This window comes from Alnus glutinosa, chromosome 12 (assembly GCF_958979055.1).
Source record: "Alnus glutinosa chromosome 12, dhAlnGlut1.1, whole genome shotgun sequence".
Classification (NCBI taxonomy): domain Eukaryota; kingdom Viridiplantae; phylum Streptophyta; class Magnoliopsida; order Fagales; family Betulaceae; genus Alnus; species Alnus glutinosa.
The window spans coordinates 24,685,562-24,696,556 of record NC_084897.1 but is presented as its reverse complement, the minus strand read 5'-3'; positions in this window follow the sequence as shown (position 1 = coordinate 24,696,556).

Here is a 10,995-nt window from a genome sequence, read left to right as displayed (position 1 = left end):
TTGTTTCTAATTATTGCAAGTTTGTAACAGGGTATTTAGGGCCGACCTGTCTGGTCTAAGCCCAGGTACTCCATGCTATAAGTTTTTTTTTTTTTTTTTTTTTTTTTTTTCTTCTTCTTCTTGACTGTTGTGGAGGTAGAAAAGGAGAATAAAAATTCTCTCAAATTATTTGTCAAAATTCTCTTAAATTCGAGCACAAATAAGTGGTTGGGCAACATAATTTTTAATTTGTTAGGTAGGTCCCATATTTCACAATCATCTGTCTAAATTTTCTCAAATTCGAACAAATAATTTGAAAGAATCTTAATTCATGAAAGGAGGGGTGGCGTGTCAACAAAAAGAGTAGACCTATAGTTAGAAACTTTCCAACATTTATATTACATTGCCTAAACATTAAGATTATTATTATTATTTCTCTTTTTTAATACTACAATCAAGATTATACTCTTCATAAAGTTTTGGATTCAACTTCCATTAGGGTTTTTTGAATTCAAAAAGTAATTATTAAAAATAACTATTTGAAAAAGCGAATGATAAAAACGCAGTTAAGTGTTTAACAAAATTATAATTTAACATTTAAAATTGTACGTTTTAAAAAAAAGCATATTTATAAGTTATGAATATATGTCACTTTTAGACGTCTATATTAGTGTGCTAAAACATTAATCACAATTCACAAAATTAGTTTCAAGACTAGCAAGAAAATGATGAATCTCATGATCTCATCGACTATTTTCTTTATTTTATTTACTTAAACAAGAATAAAATGACAGCTTTTCAGTTTTTATTTCTCAATGCCCAATAAGACGGGGTCACGGGAAGGTCAATATGCAGAGCTTCAATCTCGAGCCCATACTTCAAACAAAAACCGAAACCCAATTCCAATATGCATGCGTTAGGAATTATAAGGTCGGCTATTTTGTGGGGACCTCTGGGCCTGGGCCTGATTGGCTTGTTGTCACCTGAACTGCTAAAGACTCAAGACAAAAATAAAAATAAGGGTTAAATACCTTACTGCCTCTTGTGATTTGCGATTTTTATTTTTTGCCCTCCGAATTTTACTTTTTTATCATAGGTGGTACCTATAGTATGGGAAAAGATGAAAATTGTACCTTCATCCATTTTTCCTTCAAAAACTACATCCAGCCATGTCATCTTACAGGTGTCGACGTGCATGCGTGACACATGTCCCAGTGGCACACCTCAGCGCTGACGTGACTACTATTTTTTTTTATTTTAATGATTTCTTATAATATATATATATATATATATATATATATATATATATATATATATATATATATATATATATATATATATAAAATTTGAGGTGGCTGCCCTCCCATTTTGGCCAAGGGGGTGGCTGAGCTACCTTCAAGGTATCATTTCTAATACTTATTCAAACCACAAGGAGCACATCATGAAATTTATAAAATCACAAGGATATATATTGGAAAAAAAAAAATTGTGTTTAAGTAACAAACATTTGGTCATTTTTTGAGTTATATCAATTGGCCACGCATATAATTTTGTGTTTCCAATTGTTACACATGACTGATTGTGTTTTGTTTTTTCCTTCTTTTTTTTTTTTTTTTTTTTTTTTTATGAAGGGTTCAATTCTTGTCAACATGTTAATTTGATACACGACATGCATACCTGTTACTTTTGATTCAAAACAGGCATACCAAATATACCAAATATTATTTGTGTATAAAGTATTATTTGTGATATAATTACAAAACTAAAGTACCATTTATGGTACTTATTAAAACCATATGGGGTACATCATGAAATGTATAAAACCATAGGGGTATATATTGGAAAAAAAAAATTATAGTTTTTAATTTTAAGGTTTTTTTTTTTTTTTTTTTTAAAGAATTCTAGGGGTGGCTTTGGGCCACGCGGGGGTGCCCGGCCACCCCCATTTTGGCCAAAATGATGAAAAAAAAAAAAAAAAAAAAAAGGTTTTGGTCTTTGGGGGTGGCCCCATGGCCTATGCCCCCAAAGGCCAAAGCCTAATTTTATTATTATTATTTTCACTTTGGCCATTTGGGATGGTTGAACCACCTCAAGCCTAATGGGGGTGGCCCCAAGCCAAATGGAGGTGGTTTCTGCCACCTCAAAATTTTATATACATAAAATAAATCATTAAAATAATAATAATAATAATAAATGATAGCCATGTCAGCGCTGAGGTGTACCACGATGACAGATGTCGCACATGCACGCCGACACCTGTAGGATGACATGACTGAACGTTAGTTTTGGACGGGAAATGGATAGAGGTATCATTTCCGTCTTTTCTCATACCATATGTATCAAATTTGATAAAAAAGAAAACTAATGGGGTAAAAAATAAAAGTCGTAAAGTACAGGAGGAGTGTATAGGTTATAAATCAAACCTTAAATAAAAGGAAAAAAAAAAAAGAAAAAGAAAAATAAAAAAAATCTTATGTGATTTTACTAATTTGCAATTAGCTCCCTATGATACAAATTGGCTGACATCTCTTTGAAGTAAGCAAAAAAAGAAAAAAAAGAAAAAAAGAAAAAGGTCATTGGCGGATATGGTTATTGGTCATATCTACATTTGCATAATGTAGTTATCACTTTTAGGTATTCGCATCTGTATCATGCTATTACTAAGAATCCGTTTGGGTTTGTGATTTTAAAAAGTGTGATTTAAAATAACGATTTTAAAATGTACGATTTGAAAAAAATGATTTTTAAAAACGTAGTTAAGCATTTAGCAAAATTCCAGTTTAACCTTTAAAATCGCAAATTAACCTTTAAAATTCTGTGTTTTCAAAAAAGCACCATCTTACCTGCGATTTGAAAAAGCAGATTTTTTACGTTTTCAAATCGCAATTCCCAAATGATTTATATTCTGTGATTTGATTTAAAATCGCACTTATTGTTTACGAAATCGCAATCCCAAACGTACCCTAACAATATTCACGTGGTTATTTTCTATTATTTGCATATTAAGTAATGGGCCTTTTGGCATATTTTAATCTTTTAAACCTTTTTTGGTTCTCTATAAATGCATATTTTAAACTATTTTAAAAATAGTTTCTTAGTTTAGGCATGTTTTATTAACTAAATTCGTATGCCCTAATATCAGTACCCGCATATGCGAATAGTTAATAGTTAAGGTTAAAATCCGCCTTCATGTAATTTCTTACTTGCATCTAACATCCGTCCAAATTTTGGATGAAAACTATAGAATATTACGCCCTGTACCATCATATGATGGTACGTTACACAAATAACAATAAAAAAAGAACAATCTAAAAAAGTTAAAAATTGAGAAGATGTTCGAGGCTGCCAGCCCCTTTGGTTAAATGGGGAGTAACCAAATCACCCCCAAAGAGCATAAAGTAATTCAACCACCCCCTTTGACTGGTCTGAGATGCTTTCAATAACCATTTTATCTATTTTACAAATTATTCAACAAAAGATATTAGAAATTGGACTAGAGAGTTATCCCAAGTACTTTAAACGATGCCGTCTATTACTAGAAAAATGAAGGGGGTGTGTATCAGCACGCACGTTATACCTGCTCATGTGGTGGACGCCAGCTTTAATCTCAGTCAAACAAAGCACAAAACTGCGCAGTTCATACCATCAAAGCGAGATTATATTATTGATCGATCGTAGCAATGATAATGGAATAAGAAAAGTAAGACAGAAAAAATAAATCAAAAAAGAAAAAAAAAGTTTGGAACATTTAAAAACATCATGATGTTAATATGTGTCGGGACAGGGGAAATGCACGTGCGTCACCGAAATCATCGAGATCCCGTTCGAATTAACAGATGCAGCGCACGTGCCTTTCAGTCAAAGGTCAAAAGCTGGCTGTGATTATTTTTTACACGAGTCTATGGGGCCTAAAAGATCTTTTACGAAAGGAAGAAGAAGCCAAAGATAAGAACGATGATTAGGATCGATATACAGTTGCGAGAATCTACCTCCACCCCATGGCCATCATCACCGTTTATTTATTTACTCCCACGTAATTTTATTATTGGTGTTGCTCAATATCTTAATATGAAGACCTGGAAATGTGTTAGTCTCACAGTGCTTTCAGGATCGTCTCTGAATTCTGCTTTTGTAACCTTCCTATTTCAAAAAGTTTATTCCATCTCTTTATCATTTCTTTATCATTTTCTTTTTTGTTTTTAAGAAAATATGTATATTATTCATCTCATAAAAATAGAGTAGTTTATTCTAACAAAACAAAATAAAAAATATAAGAAGAAAAATCCTCTATTCAAGCTTGATCTATAACATGTTTAACTGCCGCTTTAGCTAAACTATGAGCATCAGAGTTTCCCGTCCTTTTGACATGAACTATGTGCCAAACCGACAGCATTCTAAGCACATTTTTAGTCTCATTGCCACGCGGTGATAATGTGGGTCAATAATATCCACATTTGAGGAGGATGATGAATGTACGTAAAAGGGTTTTGTTCATATAATAAAACGTTTGTGAATCTGTACATAAACTATAGAGACGTGTACTGTAAGCATATAAACTTCTTTATGTGTATATATATATATTGGAGTACACTGTACACATTCCCTTTGTCTGGATGCAGCACGTGTGATGTCACATGCCGTTTCAAAAGGATGTACGAGTAAGTCAGCAAAGGTGCAACTTGGTCTGGCAATTAAGGATTAGAAAAAACCTTAGAGGGGACACAACGAGATAACTAGTAAATGCTGTAAATCACGCATTTATTTCATCTGTTATATTTGATGCTCTCAACCACTCATTCATTTTTTTTAAAAAAAATATAAAAGTTGATTTAATAATTGATTGGAATTGCCGCATTAGCGATATGTGATAATAATAGAATAAAAGTGTATATTGAGAAAAAGACCCAAAAGTATCATAGCAATTTGAAAATATGAGTAATGTTATAAATTTGGATCGTACATGTGAATGTGATTATTGATTATAACCGAGTCTGTAGATGCATTATGCGGTTATTATTTTTAAGTAATCGCACCTGCATCATTCAGTTATTGCAGTTATTAGATGTGGTTACTTACTGCTATCTGTATATTAAGTAATGAGTCTTTTAGGTATATTTTAGTCTTTTGAGCATCTTTTAAACGATTTTAAAAATGTTTTGGGTTTGTTTTTAGTATTTTGGACATATTTTAGTTTTTTTTTTTTTTAAAAAAAAACATTTAATATATATTTGTTTGGTCAATTGTTTGTTTGTTTATTTATTTTAATGTATACATATATATTAAACATAAGGGTATGCGGATGCATGGTTATTAACTGTATCTGCCTACCTTAAAACCGTATCCGCATACGGTTACATGGATAACGATTAATTACGGCTAATGAACACCTGCTTGTATAGTCCTATTACAAATCACGTTTTTATTCTGTCCTATTGACGTGACAATGTCAATCGACTTTTGAATATATGTTTTTTTAAAACAATAATTGATTAACAATACTATTGTTTTCTCAATATATAAGGTAAAAGTATAATTTATAGCGTTAGTCTAATAATATATACGAGTTACAGGAGTGGTGCACGTGAGCTTTTAAGGCTTTACAAGTCAGTTTCTTCAGCACAAAGCCGAAGATTTTTCTTCTGTTCACATCCCATGCTTATGCAGTACTCTAAAAATGATTAGCTCTACTTTAGAAAACAAGACAAAATCTTTAAGCAACTCTAGTCCACGTGAATTCCTTATAGTTGCAGGGGCTAATTATATGTCACTACGCTACACAAGATTAGCCTATGATTCTTACTAACTCTTCTATCTCCTTCATACAATATGATAATTTTAACGTTATTCGGAATATATCTGCTAAAACACGACAATTTAAATATTTTTTTTCTTAACAAATAGAGTCAAGAGAATCCAAATATGGTAACTGCATTTTGTCTAATTAGATATTGATCTAATCATAAAAGCTAAGACACAGCATCTCACATGAAAGCTTAATTTAATTAATATTAGAATATGTTAGGGAAATTTCCCAAAAAAAAAAAAAAAAAAACATTTTTAGGGACCCTGGAAGAGCGCAGAGTTCAACGGCTATAACAGGATAAATCCGGACGGAGGAAGAGGAGGAACAGAGCATTAAATAAGGGCTTTTATGAGGGAATCACTTCATTAAAAACTTTGATCCTGCTAATCAAAGACAACCGCCGCCATATGGGAAAGCACGAACTGTAGCATGAGATGACCATCTGAGACCGCCGAAGGGAATTAATTGAGAAAAGATGAGCATTTCAAGATAATAAATAGCAGTACGGATAAAGAAATGGGAGAAAAAGGAAACAGATAAAAGGTGATCAACACAGAAAAATAAAGGACAGGAAAAACTCTCTGATTCTCTGATCTTATAAAATTCTCTCATTCTCCTCCTCGTTGAGCTCATACTAACTTGATCGTCGGAGAGGGCTCGGCCGGAAACCCCGCCGGTCCTTCTGTCTTGCAGGACGTAGAGAAAGTCGTTTCAAGGTTTTCCACTTCAATCGGTTCGGGGTCCGAAGACCAACCAGGAGTTGACACGTCTCATATCCGAAATTTAGCATCAACAGAATATTAGTTAAATAATTTTTTTTTTTTTTTTAATATTAGCATAAACGCATAGTATCATAACTAAAGTCTTGAATTAAAACTTTATTATTACCGTTAATTAAGTTTTTAAAATAATCAGTGATTTAATATAAACAACTTGAAACAATGATATTTCAATGCCATTTTAGCACTACCCTCGATGGTGTTTAAACATACTAGCTCCTAGATGATAACAATTTATAATTAATTATAAGAGTCACCACATCGATAAACGTTCCTTCCTTTCTCAAGTAAGGGATTTTTTTCTCTCCTCCGCCCATGGATGGAGCCAGAAATTCTTATGGGCAAGGGTCAATGGCCGAAATTTTATTTTTTTTTGTAGGAGCCAAGTAAACTAAATTTTTATTTTTACCTTATATTTTTTTAACTTTTTTAATTTTTTGGATTATTTTTTTTTCCTACCTTAAAATTTATTCTTTTTTAGGAAATTTTGGGGGGGGGGGGGGCATGGCTCCTGCCACCCCCCTCCCTCCGTCCCTGCCTCCGCCTGTCAGAGCCACCTTCGCCTTCCTTGTGAGTGCTTAGGAGATGGAAAGAGGTTTCCTCTTTCCTCCCTCCCTCCGTCCTCCTCTTTACAGAGTTTTGTTGTCGTTGTTGTTGTCCCTTCTTTTTTTTTTTTTAAATAATAATTAAAAAAAATTCTTCCTATTTTGTCTCCTCAAGCTAAATCTACGGCTCCTCATTCACCATCTTAATTAGTCCACACGCCTTCCAACCAACTTCTCCGCCCATCGATCCTCCCCTCACCTCTACGCGTGAGCCCCACACGCCACCATGTTGTTGAACCACCTACTTAGAGCGGTAAATCCAGCATCTTTTTGAACTTCTCGATCTATTGCATCTCCATCATCGATCCGGTTGCAAGTCCCCTTCCTTTTGATGTGTAGTAAGCTAGTAAGAACCAGTGTCCTATGCGCATAAACTGCATGTGGGGCACCCCAATCCCATATTTGACACTCGACATAAGCTCCATTGACTTGGTGCTGCCTCTCACCTGTTGTGGCCTTCAAGCAAGCCCTCTTGTTGCCACTCCAAGCTGAGTCCTTCGTGGACCGCTTCACAAACCGCCTCTACTTGTGGCCCTCATTTTAGCGTTCAGTCTAAGAAACAATATTGGAACCATATATTTTTGGCTCATTTCTAGTTGATTTAACTTGATTGTATAGTTTCCGTCCAACACTCTTTTATTTGTTTTGAAACTTTGTTGTCGGCCTCTCTTGTAATCTAATTTAATGAAATCTTATCTCCCTTTAAAAAAATAAAAAATAAAAAATAAAATTGATAGCAATTTAAAAATCATGTAGTTTTATTTTCATGATGGAAACTCGTTTCTCTAAGATGAGGATGCATGGTGGCGTTCGGGTAAGCGTGGGCGTTAAGCCAAGTCCACTAATTCGGCTGGAGAGTCGAGAAAAACCAGGTGGTCCGTATCAGTTAACGCAACGTGAAGCCACGTATCATGCAAAATCATCAGCTGGCCGACCAAATTGACAAACAGAAACAGAAACATCAAGGAAAACCTACTTTAAATTTGCTTGCGTAGGGCTGCAGCTTGCGCCGTTGCCCCAACGAATGACCCAACTCTACGTGTATATATATACATATATCTCATCGGCCTTCATGGACGTCGTGTATATTGTTTTTGCTTTCGATTATTCCAAAAATTGTAATTCGTTCGTGGACACACAGACAGAAAGAGAGACGGCCAAATGGGGCCTAAAAGTGGTCAGGTGGTCTCCATTTTCTGTTCATCAACAGGTACCAACAAAAAGCGCCGATCCATGATGAGAAATTTTGGCCCATCCGCTTCTTCAATTCTTTTTATAGAAATAACTGCTACGTTCATCAAAACTACAGTTTCAAAGTTATCCATTATAGACTTTTATTGAGTCTTGCTCTTTTACAGAAGCTATTTTAAAAGAAGAGATTTGTTTAAAACTTATAAAGTCTACAACCCAAATATACCTTAACAATACGAGACTCTTAACTTAACTATCCCTAAGTTTATGGCTATGATAAAATTAAGCTTATGGACAACTCACAACTGGATGAGCAAATTTTTACGTTCATTTTTAATACAACATGTGATATTTACATGCATTTTAAACTAAATATGGCCATGCAGTTCTATATACGTTCGGGGACCTTGCAAATGCTGTCCATAGCAACACCTATGAGAGAGCATAAATGAGTTAAAAGCATTTGAATTCATATATATGACAGCAATCTACTCATAAATGGAGAAGTGGGAGTTGTTGTCGAGGCTGAAGGACGAGTGAGAAACGTCATATAACTTGGAAGAAATGACAACGAAGGAATAAATGTTCACATGACTCTTCTCTCTAGGGAGGATTCGCAAAGGGGACAAAGGAAGGATGAATATATATTCCTCAGGTTCTAAATCCAAAATTGAGAGATATTCAACGAAGCATATAAATCATGACTATTTGTAAGCAAAATCAGTAACTGATGTTCATTGGTGTTAAATACCATATTACTTATTTTAAAAGTTTAAATTGATAATTTTTTTTAAAAAAATTTAATCATTTAAGTAATATTTTAATACATTTCTTTATGTGTGAAGGAGAGCAAACTTTAAGCTCAGGACTTCGAATTTGATACTATATTAAATAATTATTTATTTCAAAAACTTAAGTCGATAAAAAATTGTAAATTTGATTGTTAAGTAATATTTTAACCTCATAAACTTATATGTTACTAAGACTGAAACATGCATATTCCACTTAATTTTGAAATGTGAATGTTATTACTTATTACTTAGTAGTTATGCATAACACATTTAAAATGTTTTACGATTGCCTAAAAGAATAATGAAAGAAATATATGTTAATAGGCATTGTTAATATAGTAACTGCACACTCATTGCATCCCGATGAAGGAAATTTGCAAAAGAGACAAGAATGACCAGAGAAGCTTATGGGGAGTGCACGTGAAATCACCTCCGATGTTTAAGTCAATAACACAAAAAAGATGCAAGCCATCAACTTGAGAGTTAGATGTACTGTGTTCCACCCCATTTCTTTGTGCACGTGCCTCACCATCACCATCTCCGGCCTGCTTCGCTCTGCCTGTCGCCTCCATCATAGCACGTGTTCACCAAGCTCTGCTGCCTTTCCTGTACCCTTTTGGTTCACACACCTGGGCTTCAGCTCCCGAATCTCTCCCACCTTGGATCTTCATAGTTGTTTTCTTATTTTTGCATATAATGATCTCCAAATGTGGTTGTATATCGTTTTGTGGTGTTCTTTGAACAGTGTGGTGGTGCCTTCCATCGGTGGTTTCAATTCGACCTCCATCAATACCCTTCTCGATGTTGTGGTTCTTTTTTTTAGTCATGCTAGCAGCCATTTTTCTTTGCATATGTGGAAATAATACATATAATTAATTTGATATATTCCCTTTTAATTTATGTCTACCCACACTAATCTTATTATAGTAAGGCTTATTGTTTGGATTGTCCAACATTTTTTTTTTTTTTTTGGTGTGTTTTGTTTTGGTGTAATCGTCCTCATCCTCCTTCCTTTGTTGTTGCTTAGAAAAAATAAAATAAAGAAAAAGGCAAGAGAGAGGACTACAAAACGGGTAGAGTAATTAATGACTAAAGGAGATAGCTTTCTCTCCATTTATAGAGTACCGCTCCTGCCTCTTTTTAGTAAAGGCGTTATGGGCTCCTGCCCATCTTTTATCGACAACATGAGAGAAAATATTAAGGATAAATTCATAAAAAGAAAGGTACCGAATTATTATGCATTTGGACACTAAGATATTAAATTATCATTTCTCTTGAAAATCGGGGTAGTAAGTTATCAAAAACTCTTAAATAAAGGTATTTCCTAAGTTTTTGACATAAAATCATGCAAAAAATCTCAAAATACCTGGTGTTTATTTTTTAAATTTTTTTTATAAAAAATTTCAAAATTTCAAATATAAGTATTTTTGTAAATTTCGTTAAATTCTGACCAACATTTAAATCGTAACATTTTTTTTTTAGAAAAAAAAGAGGGATATTTAGGTATTCCATCAAGATTTAAAGCCTAAAGTTGACGAAATACCTTTATTTGAGGATTTTTTATAATTTAATACTCCGATTCGAAAGAAATGATAGTTTGACATCTTTTCTGTCAAAATGCATAATAGTTCAGTACCCTTTTATAAAATTATCTCAATATATTAAAAAGATTTTATAGCGTTTAGATAATTAAGTTCCGGCCCGACCCCACAAAAGGGATAACGATTTGGGCATTGGGTGATTGTGTTCATCATACATTAAGAGTACATTGGATGCTTCAGAAATTAATCAAACATGCTGCATAGGTTTTGCCGGTCTAGACGTGGTAGCACACGAGAGGGTTACAT